Source organism: Callospermophilus lateralis, chromosome 8, assembly GCF_048772815.1.
Source record: "Callospermophilus lateralis isolate mCalLat2 chromosome 8, mCalLat2.hap1, whole genome shotgun sequence".
Lineage (NCBI taxonomy): Eukaryota > Metazoa > Chordata > Mammalia > Rodentia > Sciuridae > Callospermophilus > Callospermophilus lateralis.
Genome location: NC_135312.1, coordinates 91710314 through 91721334, shown reverse-complemented (window position 1 = coordinate 91721334; position 11021 = coordinate 91710314).

The window sequence follows — 11021 nt, the reverse complement described above, 5'->3', positions numbered from 1 at the left end:
GGACTGGGTTGATCTGGAGCACAAGATGACCCCTAGGATCCAGGCTTTCATTATTCTGCTTCTACAGAATTTGTGTGACCTGAAGTTTGCTCTTCACTTGAATTTCAGTAATTCTCCAAACATCAATATTTAATTTTGAGTGTGTAAGCAGCCTGCATGGGAAGAAAGCTTATTCTCTTTTTACTCAGGCAACTAATAATTGATCATTGTTTTGAACATTTGATATATTCTGTACATTTTAATTCAAATCATTTTATTGTTCTTGAAAGCCTCTGATGACTTGCTCTTCTTCCCTGAATAAAGTTTATGCTTTCACCACAGCCTACAAATCCCTCCTGCAGCTTTTCCTTTGCCTCCTCTATACCAGTGACACAGGCTTCCTTGTCCTTCCTCAAAAACAAAAAGCACACTCCCTGTCTCCCTCTTGGGGCCAGAGGGCTTGGTTTTCCTTCTACTCAGATTCCCACAGACTGTCAGGTTTCGGGTACTGTGAGCACTCAAAAGTGAGCTTGTCCTAAGCCATGTTGAGCCTTGTTTCTTGACAGTCCTTCACTTTGACAACAGTATTGATATCTGGATTTCTAAAGGTAAGGCTATGAGCTCTTAGAGTGAACATGTACCTAGAAAGAATAGCATTTCCGTCTAGCTCTGAAAATTTTATCCTTTTAAAAATGCAAAAGAACACTCAAACCCTGTATGTGTTTTTCCCTTTAGCCTATCTGTGGACATTTTGGGCATGGGCAATTCTGTAAGAGAGTGCTTTCTAATTTACCCCTTGGATTGCATGGAACATTTGTCACTGGATCAGTTGGTTTATCTCAACCCACACATTAGGTACTTACTGAACTGCTTACTTAATGTTCAGGTGAAGACATAAAAGCCACAAGATCTGACTTCGATGTCAATTTTCCTTTCAGGTTTCTGCCCACTTAGAGACAACATAAGACAAACATAAACAATCACAGATCCTTCTATCCTTCTTCCCTGATCCAGCATCAATTGTAGCTAATAGCCCACTATCCTTAAAAATTGACTTTATTTCTGAACACCTGTCAGAGATAAAATTAACTTGTGCTTACTCATCCAAGTGCTCAGAGTTAAAATGAGTTGAAATAGATTTAATAAACTTTAATAAAAATTTATTTAGTACAAACATTTGCTTCTAAGATATACTGGTTATATTCTATCAGAATGCTTGCATAAATATATGATATCCTGAAAATGTGAATTTACCAGAGCAAAAAATAGGAATATCAATTACCACAGTGTTCTAACTACACAACACATGGTACGTGGGCAAGTGACTAGCAGAGATCTTGTAAAAGTCAAATTTGCGATTGCGATAGCTTCTTTTCTTCCTACAAGCCCCTAGGGATGCCTTAGCTAAAAACTATTTCAAGTAATGTAATGCTGTTCTGCCCTTTCCTTGAAATGACTGCTATTACAGACCCATTAGTGCTACAGGTACTTATATTCTGCTTTTCAAAGAAGGCTCAGGAGATGTATGCCAAGAGTTCATAGAATGAATTTCTACTGAGTAGCATCTTCCAGTATGTCTGAAAATGTCAGTTGCAATGTGACAGATTTAATTATTCAGCAAAGTGGAAACATTTGCTTGGTTAATGATGTTTCTTTAAACCAGGGTGAGGTTTAATGTGGAGTTTTTTCTAGGGAACCCACCCTGACAAACAAGGAAAACTCTAATGTTATTAATTAGTGGAAAGAGGAGTTGTCAGCTATAATGTATTCAGAAATTAATCTATTACAGAGAAAGTCTTCTCAACTTTTGTTTTTCCCATTGGGACCTTAATCATATAATAGATAGATGAGTTAACTAGGATTAAGAAAATGGGTTCAGACAGCTAGACTCAGTGATAACTCTGTTAATGTTGTCCCTAAAGAGTTTAAAAATGGAAATATTGGTGTTTATTAGGTCAGGCAGACAGCAATGCCAGGAATCTGTTCTATAATTCATGGGTTGCAAACATAATAGTGTCTTAGACAATAGAGCACAATATTTGCAAACACGGCAATGTTAACCAAAGTTTTCCTCTTAATTCTTCTCTTTCAAGAAAAGTTTTGCTTGAAAACCAGAGGAATGGCTTTTTGGCTTTGAGAAATCGTTTTAGTTTGTTTTAATAAAAATGCCTATTTAATACTTTATAGATATTTTCTAAACAAATTAAAATGCAATGGGTTTAACAATGAGTTTAGCATTGGAGATTTGTACCTGACAAGATTTGTGCTATTTCAAAACACGCAAGTAATTTATCTATGACTTAATACTGGTCCTGGGTTGAGAATATCATGGAGATTTACAGGATTTTACAATTGTACCATTATGGAACTTTCTGAAAGGCCATTGAGAAGAGAAGATGGTGAGATAATTTACCTGGTGCATCCAATTGGGGGGAAGTTTGTTACATTGTTTTATCATCATTCCTAGGCATGAGTTCTATTATCATGAGTGAGGTTAAGAAATGTGATGTCAGAGATAGGAAAGTGAAATAGAAAGCTCAGGAAAATTCCAGGAATTATTTCCATTAATGTTTTTTAAAAATAATTTCTAGTTATAGATAGAAAAAAAGATCTTTATTTTGTTTATTTTTGTGGTGCTAAGGATTGAACCCAGTGCCTTGTGAGGCAAGCATTCTGCCACTGAGCCACAACCCAGCCCCTATTTCCATTAATCTTTATAATGTGCTAAAGAGTTCCATTTATATGGTCCTAATATCACTCCTAGAGTTGAGGGTTCTTAAAGAAATTGGCTAGTTCAGATAATTCTATATATTGTGGAGACATGTAGTCCAGGATGGAACAACTTACCTAGGATTTTTTTTCTATGGTGACTTGAGGGAGGCCCACTGTGGTGACTTTTGAAACCTTAGTTGAGGTTTAGCCCATAGCTACTTCTCAATTAGAAAGTTCATTTGAATTCCGCAGTCACAAGAAACTAATATCAAGTATTCTAAATTTTCTCTGAGAAACAGTATGATCTTTCAGTATTAGCAACTGGGGGGGAATTTCTTGGTATATATAAGGTAAAAAGACTGATAAAAAGCACCCATCTACTCATAATACAGTTTTTAAAAATTAAACATAGCACTTTTTTAAAGACTCCTTTTGTGATTTTCATTGAATCTTGTGCTTATAATTTTGTTGCTTTTCTTTATAATTTTATAATATCTTTTTTTTAAAGAGAGAGAGAGAGAGAGAGAGAGAGAGAGAGAGAGAGAAAGAATTTTAATATTTATTTTTTTAGTTCTTGGCGGACACAACATCTTTGTTTGTATGGGGTGCTGAGGATCGAACCCGGGCCTCATGCATGCCAGGCGAGCGCGATACCGCTTGAGCCACATCCCCAGCCCATTTTATAATATCTTAATAACCTCTGAGTGACATAATTATTTGATTGTATTTTAGAGCTTTATATAATAGGATCTGTTCTATATATTTTTCCAAGATTCACTTTTACTAAAAAATCAAAGTTATGGTTTTAAATCCATCCATGTGGATATGTAGAAATATAGTTCATTTATTATAACTTTTGTAAATATTTTATTTTATGACAAGCACACTTCCTATTTATCTGGACACCATTTGGTGGACATACAGATGTTTCCAGATGTTTGTTTTCACAAAGATGCTGCAATGTATGTCTTTTGGAGCACATGAGGAAGAGTTTTTCCTGTGGAACTGCTGAGTCAAAGAATATAAACAAATTATCTAAGGAACTTTGGAAATGATCTTGTAAAATTAGAACATAACATAGGGCCTGTGGTTTGAGACACATTTAACTATAATTAATAGAATTTAAAGACACTTTAAGATAATGTCAATTGTTTTCCATTGTGAAAATACTAAAAACTACTCCTACAAATAGCATATAAAATTTCCAGTTGCTTCACATTTTTATCAACACTTAGGATTGTGAGACTCTAAGTTTTCCAAATTTGAAGGTATAACATGTTTTCTTATTTTGGTTTCTTTAAAATACAGTTGAGAGATTTTTTTCTATAAATTTTCTCTCTCTCTTTTGATATTTTAAAATTATATTGTTTGTTTTCTTATCAGTTTGTAAGCTAAGTTTATATATTTGGAAGACAAATCCATTGTTATATGTAGTAACTGTCTTCATTAAAATTTTGGCTTGCTCTCCATGTGGTTTCAAGTACGTATGGTTGATAGCAATACTGGTGCCAATTCTTCACTCCTCTGTAATAAATAAACTGGCACATTCACACCCCTTGACGTGTAACTAATACCTCATTTCCAGACTTGGTTAATTATCTTGCTTTGGTGAGATATGAGATATAAGCAGATGCATCAAAGAGAGGTGTCAGATATGCTCTGGAGGTTTATCTTCACATTCTGTGTGCCTGCCCTTGCCAACAAGAACATGCCCTGGTTAGCCAGTGATCCAAGGAGGGCAATGGAGCAGCCTCAATCCAATCCCAAGCCTGAAACTAAACCCAGCTGACCTGGAGCATAAAGAAGAGCCAACCCTCAGATCCATTAGCAAGAAAACTAATGCTGTTTGTAAGTCATTCAATTTTGTTGTACTGCATTATTACAGCAACAGCAGACTAAGAAAGAATGGACAGAAGTTATTAATTTAATATGATTGAACTTATCATACTTTTCCTTTTGGGAATATATATTTTGTGTCTTGTTTAAATCTAATTTCAGAAATCCTTCCAAAGTCATAAGTATGTTTTTTGCATATTCTTCACAAACATCTTTTATGCCCCAAGTTTATTTAGTTATTAAATTACATATACTTATAAGTTTATTAACAATCTAGAATTGGCTTTTGCATGCAAGAAAAGGGACTCTATTTTTTGAACAACAATTGTCTCAGCACAAAGTTTTCATATGTCCTCTATAAACTTACAATGTTATTATGTTTCCATAGAATATTGTCTATACCATGCAAATATCACATTAATTTAATTCCTATAGTTTGTTTTAATTAAGTCTTATTATCTGGTAGGGAAAATCCTTCTTTCTTCCTATTTCAGGAAGTTTTAGCCTTATTTTATCCTTTATTTTCCATGTGAATTTTAGAATAAGCTTATCAAATTTCTCAAAAACCCACATTCACATTGGATTTATAAATTTGGAAATAATTGACAATTTTGTTACATTTTTCATCATCCAGAAGAATAATAATTTTTGTGTTTCATTTGGATTTTATTTAATACCACATCATAAAGTACTATAATTTACATGAAGTTCTTACCTATAAAACAATTCCAATAAATAAATAAATAAGTAAATTCACTGCTTTACCTTCCCCCCCTCCCCCGTAATATTCCTAGTTACTTTATATTGTGTCACGATTTTGCAAGGTTATCTTTTAAAAAATGCATTTCTAAATGTCTATAGCTGTTGCACAAAAATGCATTTGAGTTTTATATAGCTGATCTTTTTTACAACAGTCTTGCCAAAACTTATATTACTTCTAATAACTTATCTGTATAATCTTTAAGTTTTTCTGAATGAAAATTTATGTTCTCTGGGATTCAGGATTCGATGTTTTAAAATCCTTTCCAATATTCATGATGTTCATTTTTTTTCTATTCCTTATCATTTTCAAGGGAAACTCCAGTATAATACTGACTTCATTCATAAGTTTAATTCATAAATTTAAATTTAATGCATACATTTAAATGAAATAATTTTAATATTTCACCATTTATATTATGTTTGCTATACACTTTTTATTTTTGTATTTTTGTCAGATTTAGAAAGTTCTCATCTAGCTCCCACATGGTTGATAAATTTTATTAAATGTTTTTTCTATATCATTGGATATAGTTTCACTGTTTTTCTCTTTTTTCATGTGATGGATTACATTAATAGATATTTTCTAAGGTTGACCCAATCTTTCATTCCTAAAGAATTTTTTCATATTGCTTTATTATATAAGCTGTGGGGGTTGTTTTGCTGATGTGTTTGCAATATTGCTTTATAGTTTTTCTTTCTTATTTTGCCTTCCAGTTTTTGAATCAGTTATGGTAGCCTAAACAAACAAGTGGGGTGGTTTTCCTTTATTTCTAGTTCCAACAATTATTGGTGTAAAATTAGAATTATTTCTTTCTTGAATGTGTGATAGAATACATTTGTAAAAGCCATTTGAGCCTGCTGTTTTTATTATGGAAGCATTTTAAAATATTGATTCATATTGATAATGATATTACTTAAATTTTTGATATTTTCACTACCTTTAATTTGATCATGTTTTTCTAGGCATCTGTCCATGTCTTGGTAATTTTCAAATATATTGAAGTGCTTTTGTTTTGCATTTACAATTATATTCTCAATTTATTCACCAAATTGTTTGAGTTTTAGCAACTTTAAAGTTTTTATCCAAAAGCAGCTTTTACTTATTTGATTTTGTAATTTATTTTGTTTTGTTTTATGTATTTATGTTTTTTACCTATTTCATTAAGTTACTTTATGTGTGTGGTATAAATATCATTTTGCTGATACTTCTGGTTATTATAAATATCTGAGAATTTTAGTTCCATACTTGAAATATTCACATCTCTTTATGATCTCTGATATATTTTGACTTATTTCTATCATCTTATGCTTTCTATTTTTTCTTGTTTGCTATATTTTTTCTCCACTTTTTTCTAACCAATTTTACTTTGTATTAATTGATAGTTTCCCTATATCCTTAGTACCCACCTTTGGGCCATCTTGCTAAGTTTGTTTTTTTGTTGTTGTTGTTTTGGGTTTTTTTTTTACCATCACACAGGCACCATAGTTTCAGATCTATAATTACTACTTAATGGTTGACTTCTACTTGTAAAATTTCAAAGAATTCATATACAACTTCATTCTTCCACCTAACACACCCAGAAGTGAAATTACTATAGACAAATTTCCTTGCTGAGTTCTCTTATGAAACAGTTTGAGTTTTTTCTCTCAGTTTATCATTTCATAGAGGATGTGGCACATTAGGCCTTCTATATCTTATGGGTGAGTTCCCAATACAACATCATCACTCAGGTGGTTTTTGAAATCAAGACTCCATGCTGGTGGAAATGGGCAAATGCCATGGCAACTGCTAGCTGTAGAGGTGGCTTTCCTCTCTAGATTTAGAATGCTGCTTTAGTGTTACCTCTGGAGAAAGATTTTTATTCATTTTTGGTAGATATACAGTTTCAAAAATAGCCTAAAATAATTTAAAAATATTTTACACCAATTTTAGATATATTATACTAAGCTTCTTTTTCAGATACAGAGTGTGATTTTAAAGGAAAAAGTGCTTGCCGATTTAAATTTGAGCTTATGCATTTCTTTTTATATATTAAAAAATAAATCACTATATAAAGCAAATAAATTAAATTGAGTAACTCCCTTTGTTCTCATAGATTGGGGCTTCTTTTTTTTTCATTCCCTTGATTTCTCATGGATGCTAAGTAATCACTTTATTTCTGCAATACAGGTACAAGCACACACACACAAACACACACACAATTTTTTTCACCTTGAGTTAAAGTATTACTACTATTGAAACTGTATAGAATTGATTTTTTCACCTTTCTGTAATGCAAAGCAGTATGTTTTTCACATTCTAAAACTCCTATTGCAAAAATTAGATATTCATTAAAAAATTGTGTAATAAGTACACAGTAAAATGTGCTGAATTATGGAACTAAAACTATTTAATGTGTTAAAAACAATGGATTCCAAATACTCCTATGTTTATAACATTTAAATAAATTATATGGGTAACTTAAAATATAGGCATGTGGTATTTTTTGTTCTGTTTGTTTCTGTCTTGATTAGTTTAGTGGTCATAGAATTTAACATGTAGGAGGAATTCTGTGAGTATTTGTTACAAAAGCAATAGTACCAGATACCAACATTTACGAGTGAAAGAGAGAAGTAAAACAATTAATCTAAGAGTAACCAGTACAATTTTTTCATAAAAATGTAATTGTGAATAAGAAATTTCCTGAGTTTTTCTTTAGTATATGTAATCAATGATTTTTTTTTTTTTTTTTTTTGTGGGTGAGTGGTGCTGTTGATTAGAACCCCAGCCCAAGAAATATTTTTAAAAACAAAATATTTGAAAGTTTTTTTTAATACAGGTAAGTTTAGTAATGCCCCATTTTTTAAAAAAAAATGCATTTTGTACAATTTTTAGTAAAACAACCACCTTGACTATTCAGTATTTAATAATGTTGTAGGCAATCACTAACATGGATTTCTCTTTTATTTCCTAGCATTGGAAAACTTTGCTTTTCTACGTTTTTAAATTTACACAAGTCATAGTGACTTGCTTTGGCCTGTGAAATGTAAACAGGAAAGATATGAGTCACTTCTAGAAAAAGGTATTTGCTTGCCCCTGTTCTGGTCCTGCCTTCACCTGCATGGTGCTCATAGAAATGCAGGATGATCTGCCCCTACCATGAGGATGATGCAACTCTGAGTTCAGAACCAACACAGCAAAGACCCCCTCCCTGGATTACCCAGGTCTGCACAGAAGTCAGTGAAAAAATTAAAACTTTTAAAATAGCAGTACTAATATCTGAGGTTGTTTAGAATTGCAGCAAAACTTACACTGCCCTGGCTAGTATGAGGTAGTTAAAATATAAGTATTTTAAACAAAAACAACAGAACAATTAAGATGCAGATGAACAGACAGCAACTGAAGGGAAGCATTTTAAGAAGACTTATCCGTATTTTAAAATACTCCAAGAATTCAAATAACATTAGTTGAAATTTTAAAAAATTCGCCAGTTAAACAAATTGAAATCTAGATCATCCTGTTTGCTCAACTTGATGTATTTAAATTTGCTTTCTGTATATTGTAATATTTTGTTCTGTGATAAGGTCTCCATATATGAAAGTATTTCCTATTTTATTATCATTTTTTGCTAAGTATAATAATTACTTATTTGATTTATTAATTCTATTATTATATGTTATATTATTCCCAAACTGGGATTAGCATTGGAACAAACCTTAACTAAAATTTTGTGTGTGGAGACTGACACGAGTTTGTAATTACAAGTGGAGTGGACATTAATTTTCACTCACTGTGTGCTGTCTTATAGACATTTGGATGCTCAGTATTTGAATTACTTAGATATGTTGGAAACTTCTTCACCTTCAATGCTAGAAGAGATTTATTGACAGGTTCAGCATGGTGAGGGTGGAGCTTCCAATGACAGCAGTGGGCAAAGGGACCTCCCCAGGTTGTTCCCTGGCTGTGGCTCACCTTTCATTTGTCACATGTCCCACAAGCTGGATTCTCTAGCCATGCAAATGGTTTTGGAAGGTCATCTCATTGCTGCTCCTGTCCTGTACTCATCAGTTCACTTCTGAGTCTTTTAATTAAGACCACTCACTAATGTAAGATTAGTAATGTAAGTTTCTATATTAAAACATTGAGAGCTTTTCACATTGTTATGGAATAGATAAAGCTTTGGCCTTTGCACTTTAAGTGTCGATTACACATACGCTTTGTTACCACTGTTTAACCATTTATTTTGTCATATATTTTGATGCTTTATTGAGGCACAGATATGGTATATTATAATATATGATATTATATATGAGTGTATAATATATGATTATATCATTGATGGAAGTACATGGAGACTTAGAAAAAAGTCTTGGTTCACATTACATGTAACACCTACTATGTTACCATGATATGGTGGGTTCTCTATTAAATGCATCTGGGTATAAAGTGAGAAAATTATGTTTAACTTCATGAAAATCTCTAAAAATACAACTAACAATCGGAGAAAACCCAAGATCTCACTGGGAACAGATGCTTTGGATCAGTTAGCTGAATCACTTAGCATGTTTTTAAATCAATGGAGGAAATGCTCCCTCAAAAGGTAAGATTTGAGAGAGTCAAGGTATGGGTACTTCACATTAATCTGAGGTTTGATATCACTCTATGATGAGAGGGAAGGTATAAGAATTTACAAGATACAGTAAAATCGAGTGTTTCAATGAACTTCTACAATTTAATTCTACCAATCATTATTAGTAGTCTATTAAATACAAGGAACTATTCAAAGTACTATAGTACTGAAAAGGGGAGTGATCTCACGTGATCAGTAGAGCTTGAGCCCTACATGTGCCAGGTGTGAGTTAGTGACAATACAAAGATAATTAAGAATAGCTTTTATATTTTAAAAAGCATACAGGGAAGATGAAAAAAGTTTCATAAACAAACATCTATAATAGAATGCAAAAGTATCATCATAGGTTGGCCGTGGCTGAGGACATTCTAGTTGCAGGACATCAGGGACAATAGAACCAATAAAATAATAATCTGTTCCTTCAGCTGCCAATGGAAACATTGATATAGATCCTGCTTCTTCTTCTTCTTCTTCTTCTTTTTTTTTTTTTTTTAGGCAACTCTTCCCAGTTCATTTGTGCACTCTTTCATTTGTGTGTCCGTGTAAGAACTGTGTATTAAATGCTCATATTGCTTTCCTTGGGAGTAAAACATTGAACACAACAGACATGCTGGACTATATGGACTCCTTCATGTCCTAGAAATGCTATTTTCTGCCCTGTCTTAGACAGAGCCTGTTCATATGTTCCTTCTTCTCCTGATACTTTCCTGCTCTCCCTGCTTCTCTTATACCTAGGATTATAAAGTTCTGTGTGCATTGTTGCTGTTCTTATATCTAAAAATTCCTATTTATCCATCAAATCTTAGCAACAAGGGAAACCATCCCTAAGGGTCCATTATGCCCTGTAATTTTCAGTCCGTGGCACTTTACATATTCTTCAATTTTATACATTTGGATTATTTTTCTGTTCCTCTCCATGTTACCCTTCTGCTCGTTGTTGTATCCTTCCTACCTAGTCAAATAATGTCTTTCATGTCACAGATGCTGAAATAATATTTTTTCTGAGAATTGAGGCAATCAACAACCAAAAGTCAGTGTGATACATGCTACATCTGAGGCAACATCAGGGTGCTGTGGACTCCCAGGAACAGGTGATTTAACCCAGCTTTACAGAATCAAGGA